Source organism: Thalassophryne amazonica, chromosome 3, assembly GCF_902500255.1.
Source record: "Thalassophryne amazonica chromosome 3, fThaAma1.1, whole genome shotgun sequence".
NCBI classification, from domain to species: Eukaryota; Metazoa; Chordata; class Actinopteri; order Batrachoidiformes; family Batrachoididae; genus Thalassophryne; species Thalassophryne amazonica.
This window is the reverse complement of record NC_047105.1, coordinates 39,987,239-39,999,709: the sequence shown is the minus strand read 5'-3', so window position 1 is coordinate 39,999,709 and position 12,471 is coordinate 39,987,239.

The following is a 12,471-nucleotide window of genomic DNA, read 5'->3' as shown; positions in this document are numbered from 1 at the left end:
CTGACTTGCTTCTGTCGGCCAGCCATGAGCTGTCATTGCCAGGAACAATGACATTTATACACCAAGCTGACCTGAAATGAACCATTGTAATCCAATTACATTTTTTCTGCAAATCTGATTGGTTAATCGTGTGAGATTTCAGGCTATATAATATCAGGGTAACAGTGGAAAATCATTCGACCATTTCACATTTGGATGTGTGACTCCGCACAGTAGTATCAGGATGCGGAACTGTGGATTTATGCGACGTGACACACAATTCAACAGAACACCGGCTGCGCGCTCTGCTAGCTGTGCTGAGAGTGAGCGAAAGTCGCATACCGCAGCCCCCACCGAAATGGGTGAATTTAAGCTACCATACGAAAGTATCGATGTGTATTCTGATACAGAATTACCATTTCACATTTGATGGATTTTCACATTTGATGGATTACTCTGCACCCTGACCGCTGCTGGAGCGACACTGCCTCGATGGTAGGACTCGTCGGCCGAATTACCTACAGAAAAATAAACAGTGCAAACGATGGAATTAGATGAGAATGGGAATAACCCCCTTGTGTCTGATGATTTGCAGATGTTCATGCTGTTATACGGTCGCAAATAGCCATTTCACGGCTCTGCTAACGTGTCGCCGTGAAACTCAATTTGAGACCATATAACCAGCATGAACATCTGTAAATCATCAGACACAGTAGGGTTATTCCCTAATTGTCCATTAAATTGACTTTGTTGATAAGTCTGACCTCTTTGAAAAGTGACCAAATTCCATGCATTTGTATTGAGTTCGACAATGTTTTCACTGACCAAAAATGGCCACCAGAGGGTGCTGGGATGCTGCCCGACCTTGAGAATTGGATCCAAGATCATTTTATTTTTAAGTCTGTCCATTGAACATTAAATTCTAGATGACAAACCATGAATCAAACATTTTTTTTTAACTGTTTTAAACCTGTCACTCCAGGCTGTTAATTAGCGATCGTTAAGCCGAATAGCCTGAGCATGAGTTAAAGCACAAACTCCCACATTTGAGATTTAACAGTGACAGTTAACTTTAGTTTGAAAAGTATTTAATGTATTTTTACCAACACCAGGCAGTGAGCTCTCACTCTCTGACCAGCAGATGGCGGGATTTCACACAGTCACCACCAGTTAACTTTATCTTCATCTCATAGCGTGATCCTGCTTCACTGCTGGCTCCATCTCTATATTTCACGGCTGTCTCTCAATGTTTTTGCAGACTGTCACCATTGGAGAGAGCAGAATGTATGTTTCCTCTGTCTGTTGTTCACTTGCTGATGCCGCCAACATGGCGCGCCAAAAATTCTGATGTCAGTGAACACGTCCTATAGCGGAATGATATTTGTAAGTAGCATCTCTCTCATTGGTCAGTATAGGTCACTTTAGAGCTGAAACAACTAATCGAGTTAATCGATTAAAATCGATTATTAAAATAGTTGTCAACTAATTTAGTCATCGATTAGTTGCTAAATAACTTTGTTTTACTGCAAATGTTTCATTTCTTCCATATAATCATCCGAGCTTTGCTTTGAATCTTGAACCAATGAAGGAGTGCTTCGAGCTGCTGCTTCGTTGGTTTTTGTTTTATTTCGCTTTATCTTAATTTTTCTCCACTAAAACCCTAAAGAGCATATGTCCGTGAGTAATATTTACCTTTTTTTATGTTAAACTGACCTGTTATGGTCTTTTGACACAGTTGATAGATATATTTTATGCTAACGCTGATGCTAGTGCGTTAGTATGTCTATGGCGTTTTCAATGTTAAAGTTAGCATTAAGCTGCTGGCATTTCAGCATGTTCAGCATTTGTTTTCTGTATAATAATTAATGGCTCGGCGTTTGTTGTCATAAAAGAGTCAAATGTATTATTTCTGTTGTTAAATAAATGGAAGGAGAGAAAAATTGTTTCCCTGGCACATTTTAAAAAAATTCCCTGCTAATCCGATTAATCGATTAATCATGTCGAAACCCCATCAGATTCATCGATGATCCAAATAATCATTTGTTGCAGCCCTAGGTCACTTGATCATGAGGCAACGTACTTGAACATGTATTTGCTATTGATATGTAGATTCCTAAATGACGTTAAGCACAACCACCAATTCTATCCATAACCCCTAACCTTAACCAAAGCAAGGCTGTACTGCGTACAAATAGAATTTAGATAGAATAGAATTATTACTATGGCTACGTATTAATAAATCCCTGCCAAATGTTTCTGAACCCTCGATTCAGCAATACATATCTCAGCTTGATACCACACCGTGTTTCAGTAAGGTGGAGCAAGGGCGTTTTTAACCACAGTCATTTCAGATGTTCTGTTACTTGTCATTATAACATCGTAGAATCACATTCAGCATTGTACAGTGCAAGTTCAAATTAATTTTAAAGAAAGAAAAGGTTAAAATGTATGGTAAGGTTAGACTGTGTGAAGCACTTTGAGGCAGCTTTGTTGGGATTTGATGCAATATAAACTAAATAAATAAATTGAATCTTTTCTCTGTGGTGCATTTTGTGTTGAAATTTTCACCAAATTTCAAGAAATGGCACTTATAAAATTCCCGTCATTGAAGTGCAACCTCTCAGTCGCAACTGACTCCTTTACAATTCCATGCACTGCCCTCCCCCCTTTATTTATTTATTTTTTTAACAAAACCTGAATATTACTTGGATAGATATCTACAGGTGATTAGATTTTGAAGAATTTTGGTCAAAGGTCAAAACATGATCCAAAAAAGACTTTTTTCCAAACCAATCTCACTTTTTGTTTGTGCTCCCGTTATGAAATTATTCAAATTTTCGTGACAGTTTTTTTTTTAACTCAGTGAATTTGTGCTCCCGTTACGGCAATGTAGCGCTTTTCTTGACAATATCACAAACCAGTAGATTAATGTATATTTCGTGCTGCTGAATCACGACACGCCGTGAGGTATGGTATGAGCATAGTCGACAAGGAACATGCAAGACTCGATTGAGAAGGTTTTAGCCTGATCAAGAAAATGTAGGGCATGTTTCTCCATCTTAACATTCTTAACCAACAGGTCTCCAGAATGTGTGAAGTTTTGACTCACTGGATGCAATATTGAGACATGTTGGTCTCTACAGTGGGATTGTTTCAGAACAGTTATGTTCTAAAACTCAAATACACAGTCACAAATCCACACAACCCTGCAGAAGGGATTTTCATATGAATTTCGTCACACATGCTGCTCATGTCTACACCTGAACTCCTGATCTCTCACGACTATACCGAAGCTTGCTGAGCCCAGAGGAGAGGATGATTAACATGATCATCTTTAAAATCTTATTAACATTACAAAATAATGTTTATATGTTGTATTTTTCTGGCCTTGCCTCAAGTTGCCAGCATTTAAAAATTTTACATGGTAGCAAGTTGACGTACTTGTTTTTGCCCAAAGTACTGTGATTTTATTTTTTTATGCAGACTCTCTTGGGTATGTTAAAAAGGAATAAAAACAGACAGCAAAATAAGACATTTGTTGTTTCTGTAAGAAATCAATCTCTCTCTCTCACTCACACACTATATAAATTTAAATTGTGAGCCAGGAAACCTTGGCATCAAGTTCTTCTCTTATTCCTCTGACATTAGCTGAGTTAGCAAGATACCAAAACTTTTGCAGTCAGTAATTTCATCCGTACTCAAGGTCTTCATTTTTGAAATCCATTATGCAGTTGTGCCGTTATTGGCACCCCTAAATTTTAAGTGCAGGAGTTAAAATATATTCACAACTATATGCAAATCAAACTATTTTGCATAATCCGAATATTCAGTAAAAAGTTCTTCAACAACAACAAAACTTTAATAAAGTGAAATAAAAGTGGATATCAAATCTATGCATGACCCAACTATTACCACATTTTGGTGGATTTACAGGGATTGATACAGAAACATTTCCCAGACAGTGAATATGCTGAGTTCATTTACAATAAACAGTAAGGAACTCCATGGTAAATCTGTCAAGTAGGCAGCTCACAAAAACTGAGTGACTATGCAAGAAGGAAAGCGACGAGGGGAGCCACCAAGGCACTCATGACAAGTATGAAGGATATTATTACACAGATAACACATGAAATCTAGGAGTTGTTAATGATTGACCTAAAGGGATAGGGAGAGAGATAGGGTGAGGAGCTCGGTCACTCGGGAGGAGCTCAGAGTCGAGCCACTGCTCCTCCACGTCGAAAGGAGTCAGTTGAGGTGGCTCGGGCATCTTTTCCGGATGCCCCCTGGACGCCTCGCTGGAGAGGTGTTCTGGGCACGTCCCATTGGGAGGAGGCCCCGGGGAAGACCCAGGACACGCTGGAAGGACTACATCTCTTGGCTGGCTTGGGAACGCCTTGGGGTTCCCCTGGAGGAGCTGGGGGAAGTGTGTGTGGATCGGGAGGTCTGGGTGGCTTTGCTTGAGCTGCTGCCCCCGCGACCCGACTCCGGATAAAGCGGAAGAAAATGGATGGATGGATTTATGAAACTCAGTATAAGATTTCTTGAACAATAACTTTGGACATTTATTATTACATATTTTGTTTCAAGGGAGACTAGTGAGGGAAGCTACTAATACAACCATTATTACAAATCATACGAGCGAAGCACCGCAAAGCTGGTAGACAAACGCACAAAGCAATCTGGAAATGCCCCCCCCCCCCACCAAAAAAAAGAAAATCACAATCTGCCCCCCCCCCCCCCCCCAAAAAAATCAATCTGGAAATGGCCCAAAAAAAAAAAAACGCCACAAACCAGAAATGACATGGTGAGAAGTTGAAGAGCTTCACTCGTTCATGTCCACAACATATACGTAATAATAAGCAAATCTATGGTTGAGTCTTGGTGACTTTCCTCACTTGTCTCCTTCTTGCACAATCAGTCAGCTTTTGAGAACACCCTACCCCTAAAAGATTTACTATGTATTACCATACCATTTATTATTACTCGAGGCCATCAAATATGGATATCGGGTATTGCGAAGGCTTTTTGTCCGTCTGTCTGTGCTCAGCATAACTCCAGTCCTGTTACTGCCAGAGTCTTCAAATTCACAGGGAACATTCTTGGGACACAGACTTTGAACACGTTCAAAGATGGCTAACCTTGACCTATTTTAAGAAGTCAAAAAGTCATTCTGTTTCCTGTTTTTAAGCTATGACTCATGCAAATCCATTGGGTTTTTTTTTGGGGGGGGGGGGGGTGGCAGCCAGTCAGAGTAGAGAAACACACTGACATCGTTATTCTCTCTCTGGCTGTGCAATCCGCTCCCAAACCACTGTGTTTCTATGTAAATATAACATGTTTCTCATATATTATGTAAAAGCTCGCGAGAAATAAATACTTATAAAACTGAAAATGCTATTTTTTGGAACCTGATAACACCTCTGGAGTTTTTAAAACTTTATTAATCCCTTGGGAAGACTCCCTCAGGCTAACCTTGACATATTTTAAGTCACATTCTATTCCTATTTTTAAGGTATGATCTTGCGGACGTTAGCGTGGTGACATCACTTTCTGGTGTCACTAGCTGCTGACTTTGCTTCATTTTTGGCTAAATATAACACCTTCACCAAATGTTATGTAAAAGCTAGTGAGAAAAAAAAACACTAAAGCTGAAAACGAGGTTTTTGTAACCTGATAATACCTCTGGAAGGATTTACAAAACATTATGCGGATGTCAGCATGCACGCTAATGTCTGCTAACTCAAAGCTAACTTCCACTCTTGTCAAAAGCTCATGTACACATGCACGCTAGAGGTGGGCAGATCGATTTTAATATCGATAATATCGATACCAATGCTGGTATTGATATTGAACGATCCTCATGTAAAAAGATCGATACTCAAGGTTTTTTTTCTCTACCGCACGCACTGACTGCTGCGCACGCAGATTCATCAAAGTCTGCGCACCCTTGTGTTGTGGCTTGTCAGCCCTCTACCTCAGGAGATTTTGTTTTAAGTTGTGTTGAGTGATATTTTTTAAACAAAAATGTTGATTGTGATAAAGTATTTTGTTGTCACGTACAATGTTGGCGAAATTCTGTCCTAGGTCTTTTGGATCCTTCGGCTCTATGAAGCTTAAATATGAAAAAGTATAGGTATTGTATCGATATCAGCGATACTGGGCCTGTATTTACTTGGTATCGGATCAGTACCAAAATTCCCAGTATCGCCCACCTCTAATGCATGCACATCCTCCTGTAGATGCCGTTAAAATGCAAATATTGTTTATAATTGATTTATTGATTGATAGAGAGGCTTTATTGAACATGTACAAATTGTACGTAAGACAATAGGATCTTAATAATTAAACAACTGCTGATTATAAAGACGACGATGCTCATACGGCTGAGGGTAGTTTAGCATTGAGTTATTTTTTTCTTTATGATCGATGTAATTGAACTCCACGACATAGTTGGTGACTTAAAAATGTTCAAGTTTTCATCCACTGACTTGTTTAAAGAAAGCTGGCTGTAAAAGTGCTGCTTTGTATTAACAACAATCCTTATATTTACTTTGTCCAATTACGTATGTTCTCTGAAAATGGAGGGACTATGTATATTAAAAAAATGTACATGTAAGTTTTATTTTATTGTGTGATAGTATGCATTGTTGTTGTTACACTGGACATTTTATTATAGTCTATGATTATATAAAACTGTCCCATTTGCATATATTTCTGACCATAGTATTTTAAATTCTGTTAAAATTCAGAGTTGGCAAAAAAATAAAAAATAAAATAAAAACTATGAGCAGAACCATAAGGCGCTTTCACTAATGTTCCACCACTTAGTGCAAGCTATTTATCTTTATGCCTTTTTAAGTTTAATTTCACATTTGGGTACATCTCATTTGGAGTTATCTTCTCAAACAGCTGAAATACTTCTGCAGTTGTGCGATTTCTATTTTTCTTTGAATAATTGTATTGTGTTGTTTAAAAAATGTTGTCAGCTGATTGAAATGGTTTCATTGAGAGTCTCTCCTCTTAAGTATTGACTTGTCCCGGTGACTCAGCTGAGCTGCACTTTCATTGTGCCGACTTAACAACACGTGAGAGTCGGTAAAACAAGCTGACGAAGCATTTCACATTTCCTATACCATCGTGCATCTGCAAGCGATCCTGTAACCCTTTCTGCTGTGTGACAGCCTGCGTTGCATCTGCTCCACAGCAGCTGCAACAGCAAAGTTCCAACACCCTCTTTCAGAAGGCAAAGGTCTTCTTGGGTGGCCCGTTTTACAGCACTGACTGCAAACTGCACACCCGTTAAGGATGCTCAGCTGTTAATAACGTGCATGTGACTGTAGCAACAGCCCTGCACACAGACTCCATTCATTTATCATCACATCAGGTTTTGTTCCAATGTTCTGTTCAACAGAGGCCTTCTGCAGTAGCGTTCCTAATATTCTGTCTCCCCCTAGTGAGCTGACTGCTCCATTACCCAAACACAGACATTAAAGCTGGAATCTGAATTAGTGGAGCAGATGATGGAAAAATCATGCATTTGCTTTTTAAAGTACCAAATATGGGATGGTGATTCTCAGTCAATTGTCCAATTGAAAATTCAGGATGGCGGCCATTTCCCAAGATGGCTGCCTAAATGACCAATGGAAAAATCAGTTGTTGTATAGAAATGATCCTGTTTGATCAATTAAAATCACACTGATGAGAAATTCCATTTAGTTATATTTTACTTGCTATCCATGGTATTATATTTTATTTTGCTTATGTGCCAAATACGAGTGAAGTGTGTTACATTTAGTATCAATGGGTTCCATCCAGCACGGTTTGAAAGTGTTCATCTCTTGAACTATTAAAAAGGTGTTAAGTGTTGAATTTATTGTGTTGTAATTTTTACCTGAGGCCAAAATATGGCCATCGGGCATGGTGAAGACTTTGTGTCTGTCCAACTGTCTGTCTGTGCTCAGCATAAGTCCAGCCCGATTACTGCCAGGGTCTTCAAATTCACAGGGAGCATTCTTTGGACACGGACCTTGGACAAGTGCAAAGATGACTAATCTTGACCTATTTTAAGTGGTCAAAAGGTCACATTCTGTTTCCTATTTTTATGTTCATATGGCAGAGGGTATTTTAGTATTGTATTTTAGTATCTGCAGGCAACATGGACAAATTGCAATTTATGCCACTATTGTTGTTGGAACATGAATAATTAAATCTGCCATGGCTGAAAACCTTCAGCAAGATCACACAAATCGAATAATTAAAGGCATTTTGTGAGGAAAAAATAATTTTGGGGTTTATTTGGTGACCTTCATGAAATTATGCACCAGCTTGGACTTCACTGATGCTGTAAAACAGATCCATTCTCCAGGAGCAATTCATCACAAAAAAAGTCATTTGTCGGCATGGTGGGAATTTTCCAAGCTGGCCACCAGCTTGGATTTTAAAGTGGTCAGTCAACCCAGATTTGTTAAGTGCTATCTTGGGAATAATCATGCCAAATTTGGTGTTTGTACCAGCATTTTCACAGTTTTGCTGTAAAATATTATCTGCTTCATTAAATAGGCTGCATGCACCACAGTGAATACCTACTAACCACTACATAGGCAGCGACTTATCTTAGCCCTCTTCTGTTTTGGAGACATGGCTCTACATTAAGTCCATACAAGTTCATTGTCGCTGAGGGGCTTGTTGTTCCGCGTACAACAGGAATGAGTCCCTCATTTACAAGTGTTCGCAATGTTACTTTTGAAATATAATAGTTATAGATTACTAGTTACACGTTTTAAATGTAATAAGTAATGTAACTATATGAATTACTTCAGTGTACTTTAACACTCTGGTTACTTTTCTAAGGGCCCCTTCACAAATGACACGAAACATGCAGAAACCGGAAGAAAATCCGCCAAACTATACATGAAGTGTGTGTGTGTTGTATATATATATATTATATATATATATAAGGTTGTATGGTTACCTGCAGAGAACATCTGCTCTTCGTCTTCATCAACTGCTGTCTCCCTCTTTTCTGTCCCCTGAACAGCAACATTCCAAACAATCCCACTGTTACAAAATGAACGGTTTTTGTGGAAATAAAAGTCACCATATTTGTCACTAGTTGCTAGATAGGATTTTTATGCACTAGGAAGGACAAAAACTTGCAAAATAAACACTAAGAGGTTGTTTAGCAGAAAGGATTGTAGCGGTGTAAATTCAAAATCAGAACCAGTCAAATTTGTCTCATTGGTTTTTGATGACCCACGTTAGCAAAGATATAAGCAACACAGGCCAAATATTAATATTTATTTCACACATTACATTTTTATTGTATCCAAATGTAATTACCAACATTGTAACGAGTAACTGTATTTTAATTACATTTTTTCTCAGTAACTAATGATTACAGTTAGATTTATTTTATAATTTAATTACATAACTCTGTTACATGTAACTTGCCCCCCAATATGGATGACAATCAACTTATATGAACTTAGCAAAGAGCTAACAAAAGGAGGCTAAGGTAAGCAGCTAGCTCTATAATAAGTCATTTTAAAACATTTATTTCCATTTACTTTGGTAAACATGCACATTTTCCCTGTGTCGGGATCCTTGCAGTGGTACCAGACACTTCAAATTACATTTCACCTGTTCTGTGGTTCTAAGAATCAGTTTACTTTGTTTTCATCTTTAGCCTTACATTGTATACTAGATTGATTTTTTTTTTTTTTTGTCTCTGTGCCAAGGGAAAAGTTACTAATAATAATGATAATTTTATTTATATAGCACTTTCACTGAATCAAAGTGGTTAATAGAAATAATACTAATAATAATAAAAAAAAAACCACAACACAACAATGCATATATAAAATCCACAATAGATTAAAAAAAAAGTACCTGATAAAAACATTTTCACAACAATGTACCCTCATTGACTGTGAACAGTTGAAAAATAATGTTTTGAGTCTGGACTTGAAAAATTGCCAAAACCTGGACTGTTTAACTTCAGCTGGGAAACTGTTTCACAAAATTGGTGGACAATACCCAAGATGCCTACTGTGTTCTTTTTTAACAATTTAACACCCCCCCCGCCCAAAAAAACCCATTTGAAAATAGGGCACAAATCCATAAAAATCCAGACGTTCCCCTTTAAATGTCACTTTTTTCCTTTTCTAAAAAATTCTGGTGTAATGTTTTGTTTAAAGAAATTTTAATGCCCTTGTAAGTAGCACGTGTCAAACAGCACATATGACGGGAGACAATAGGAGCTCCGACAGCAGCTTTTAAGTTAAGCTGTGTGTGGATGTTTGGTGTAATGGCAACGCGTTTGACTGTCTGACCTTCTGCGAGTACATCTGTCAGTCTGTGCCTTTGTAATGTGAGTGGCAGGTGGCCAGCAAATCACGGACAGACCAAAGCCTTCGACTGTCAGCGATAAACCTTTAAAGCTTCAGTGAACACAAAAACGGGATTTACAAGGACCTTCACACACAAACGAATGGATAGCCCTCTCACAGAAAACACATTTGTATTTGAAGTTAGTGCAGCAGTTATAGAGATTGATTTGTTCAGGTTTTCTTCAGTGTCAGATTTTTATTCTGGGCAAAAACCTAAAAAAAAAAAAAAAAAACTAAATAAGGCTCAGCCTTTGTTTATGTCCTTGATTTACATTAGTGGCTAACTCTTAGAGGGTTGTCTGTTAAAATGGCTAATGTCACATTTCAATATGATGATTCCACGTCTTCGTAATTCCTGCGCTTGTGTTGCTGCATTCTTGTGAACCTTTAGAACTAAATGTTTGCTAATTCCCGAGTGTTCATTTGGGTCACCTTCCTGAATTATGTAATGTCAGCATGGTCCCAAGTTTCCTCATATTTCTTTACGCTTGATGAAAGCTCAACATTTATACCGATTGGTCCATAATATTGAGTGATATGAGCCTTTTTCAAACATATGTTTTGCTGTTACTTTTGCAGATATGAAAAGTTTTATTTACCTAATAAACCATTCTAGAAAAGATGTTGGCTGTTGGAAATGTTGTCATTACCTAGTTTGTCCAGTAGAGGGCACTCTGGTGGCATTATTTACAAGGCTACCAAGCGCAGCTGGGACCACTTCACCCCTTGGCTAATCTAGTATCTCACTGGGCTGTGACACCCTGCGAACGACATCTACAAGGAAATTTGCACAGTTCAGCATGAGGTTCACAGCCATTCACCGTCCCTTTGCCTCAGTCGTGGGCCGACAACAAGACAAAAGTAAATAAATCGCAATGACCTCCCTCACCAAATCCTCAGGCATCCACCTCGTACCCCTCACCACTTCATCTCTGCGACTCAGAACCTGCGCAAACTGTGATACAACTTGTGAAGAGTTGCCACACACACGTCTCTTTTTAGAAAGCAATAGCGCTTCTGGAAGCAACTGAACACTCCAGCAGCCTCCAGCCACCCCGCTCTGGAGCGGCCAGCACCCAATTGAAGTGCACGTACGCACGGTGCTGGATGCCAAGCTGCATGAACCAGATTCATTGTGTCTATTTAATTATTTATTTATTTTTCTGAGGACAGAGGTGGATTTAAGTTCAATGCTCCTGGTCGGCACACACCCCAGTGTCCACGCGTGGACAGCGTGCTGGACATCACCTGTGCCTTGAATGGGGACGATGTCAACACTCTGCCTTTATTTATTTATTTATTTTTTTTTTATTGGAGCGCTTCCAGAGGATCACACAGACTGTGTGCACATTGAGCACAGATTCGAGTGCATCACGGTGCTTGGCCAGTGGAGGATTGTACGGTTATGTGCGGGAGAAGAAGACAGTCACCAGCTGGGACAATAATATGATGTATATCACCTCCTGGACATCTGCAAGTCAGTGAGTGGCTTTCCACACACGCAAGGTCCTCATCCCCTAGTTGCTCTCGGTGTGTAGTACCTTGTATGGCAGCACCCTCACATCGGGGTGAATGTGAGACATTATTGTAAAGCGCTTTAGGCATCTGATGCAGATGGAAAAGTGCTATATAAATGCTTGCCATTTACCATTTCTGTTTTTAATTATTATTTTATTATGTATTTTATTTTTTATTATTTTCAAAGCTTTTGCGAGAACTTTCACAGCCTCACATTACAACACTAATAGTCCATATCCGTCCTGAGCACTGTCTTGTTGAAGAAATCTGACGTAAAGCTTTCATGCATTGACAAAAACTTGACATCAGATTTCATGCTCAACTTCTTTATGACATTTATCATTTTGGGTGGGTGGGTGGGGGGGGGGGGGTAAAGTTCAGTGGAGAGTTATATAAGCACAGGGAGGGGGAGGGGTCAGGGACCTCCCTGACCACTGCTTGGGGCACCTTTGCCACTGAGGTGATGTATTCTTAAAAGCAGTTTTTTATATAGAAAAAACCTGTTTTTGCGGCTTTAAATGAAAAGGAACTGCTAGCTCACCAACTCCTGAGAAGGTAAAACTGCAGATGCAGGTGTGTGTAGTTA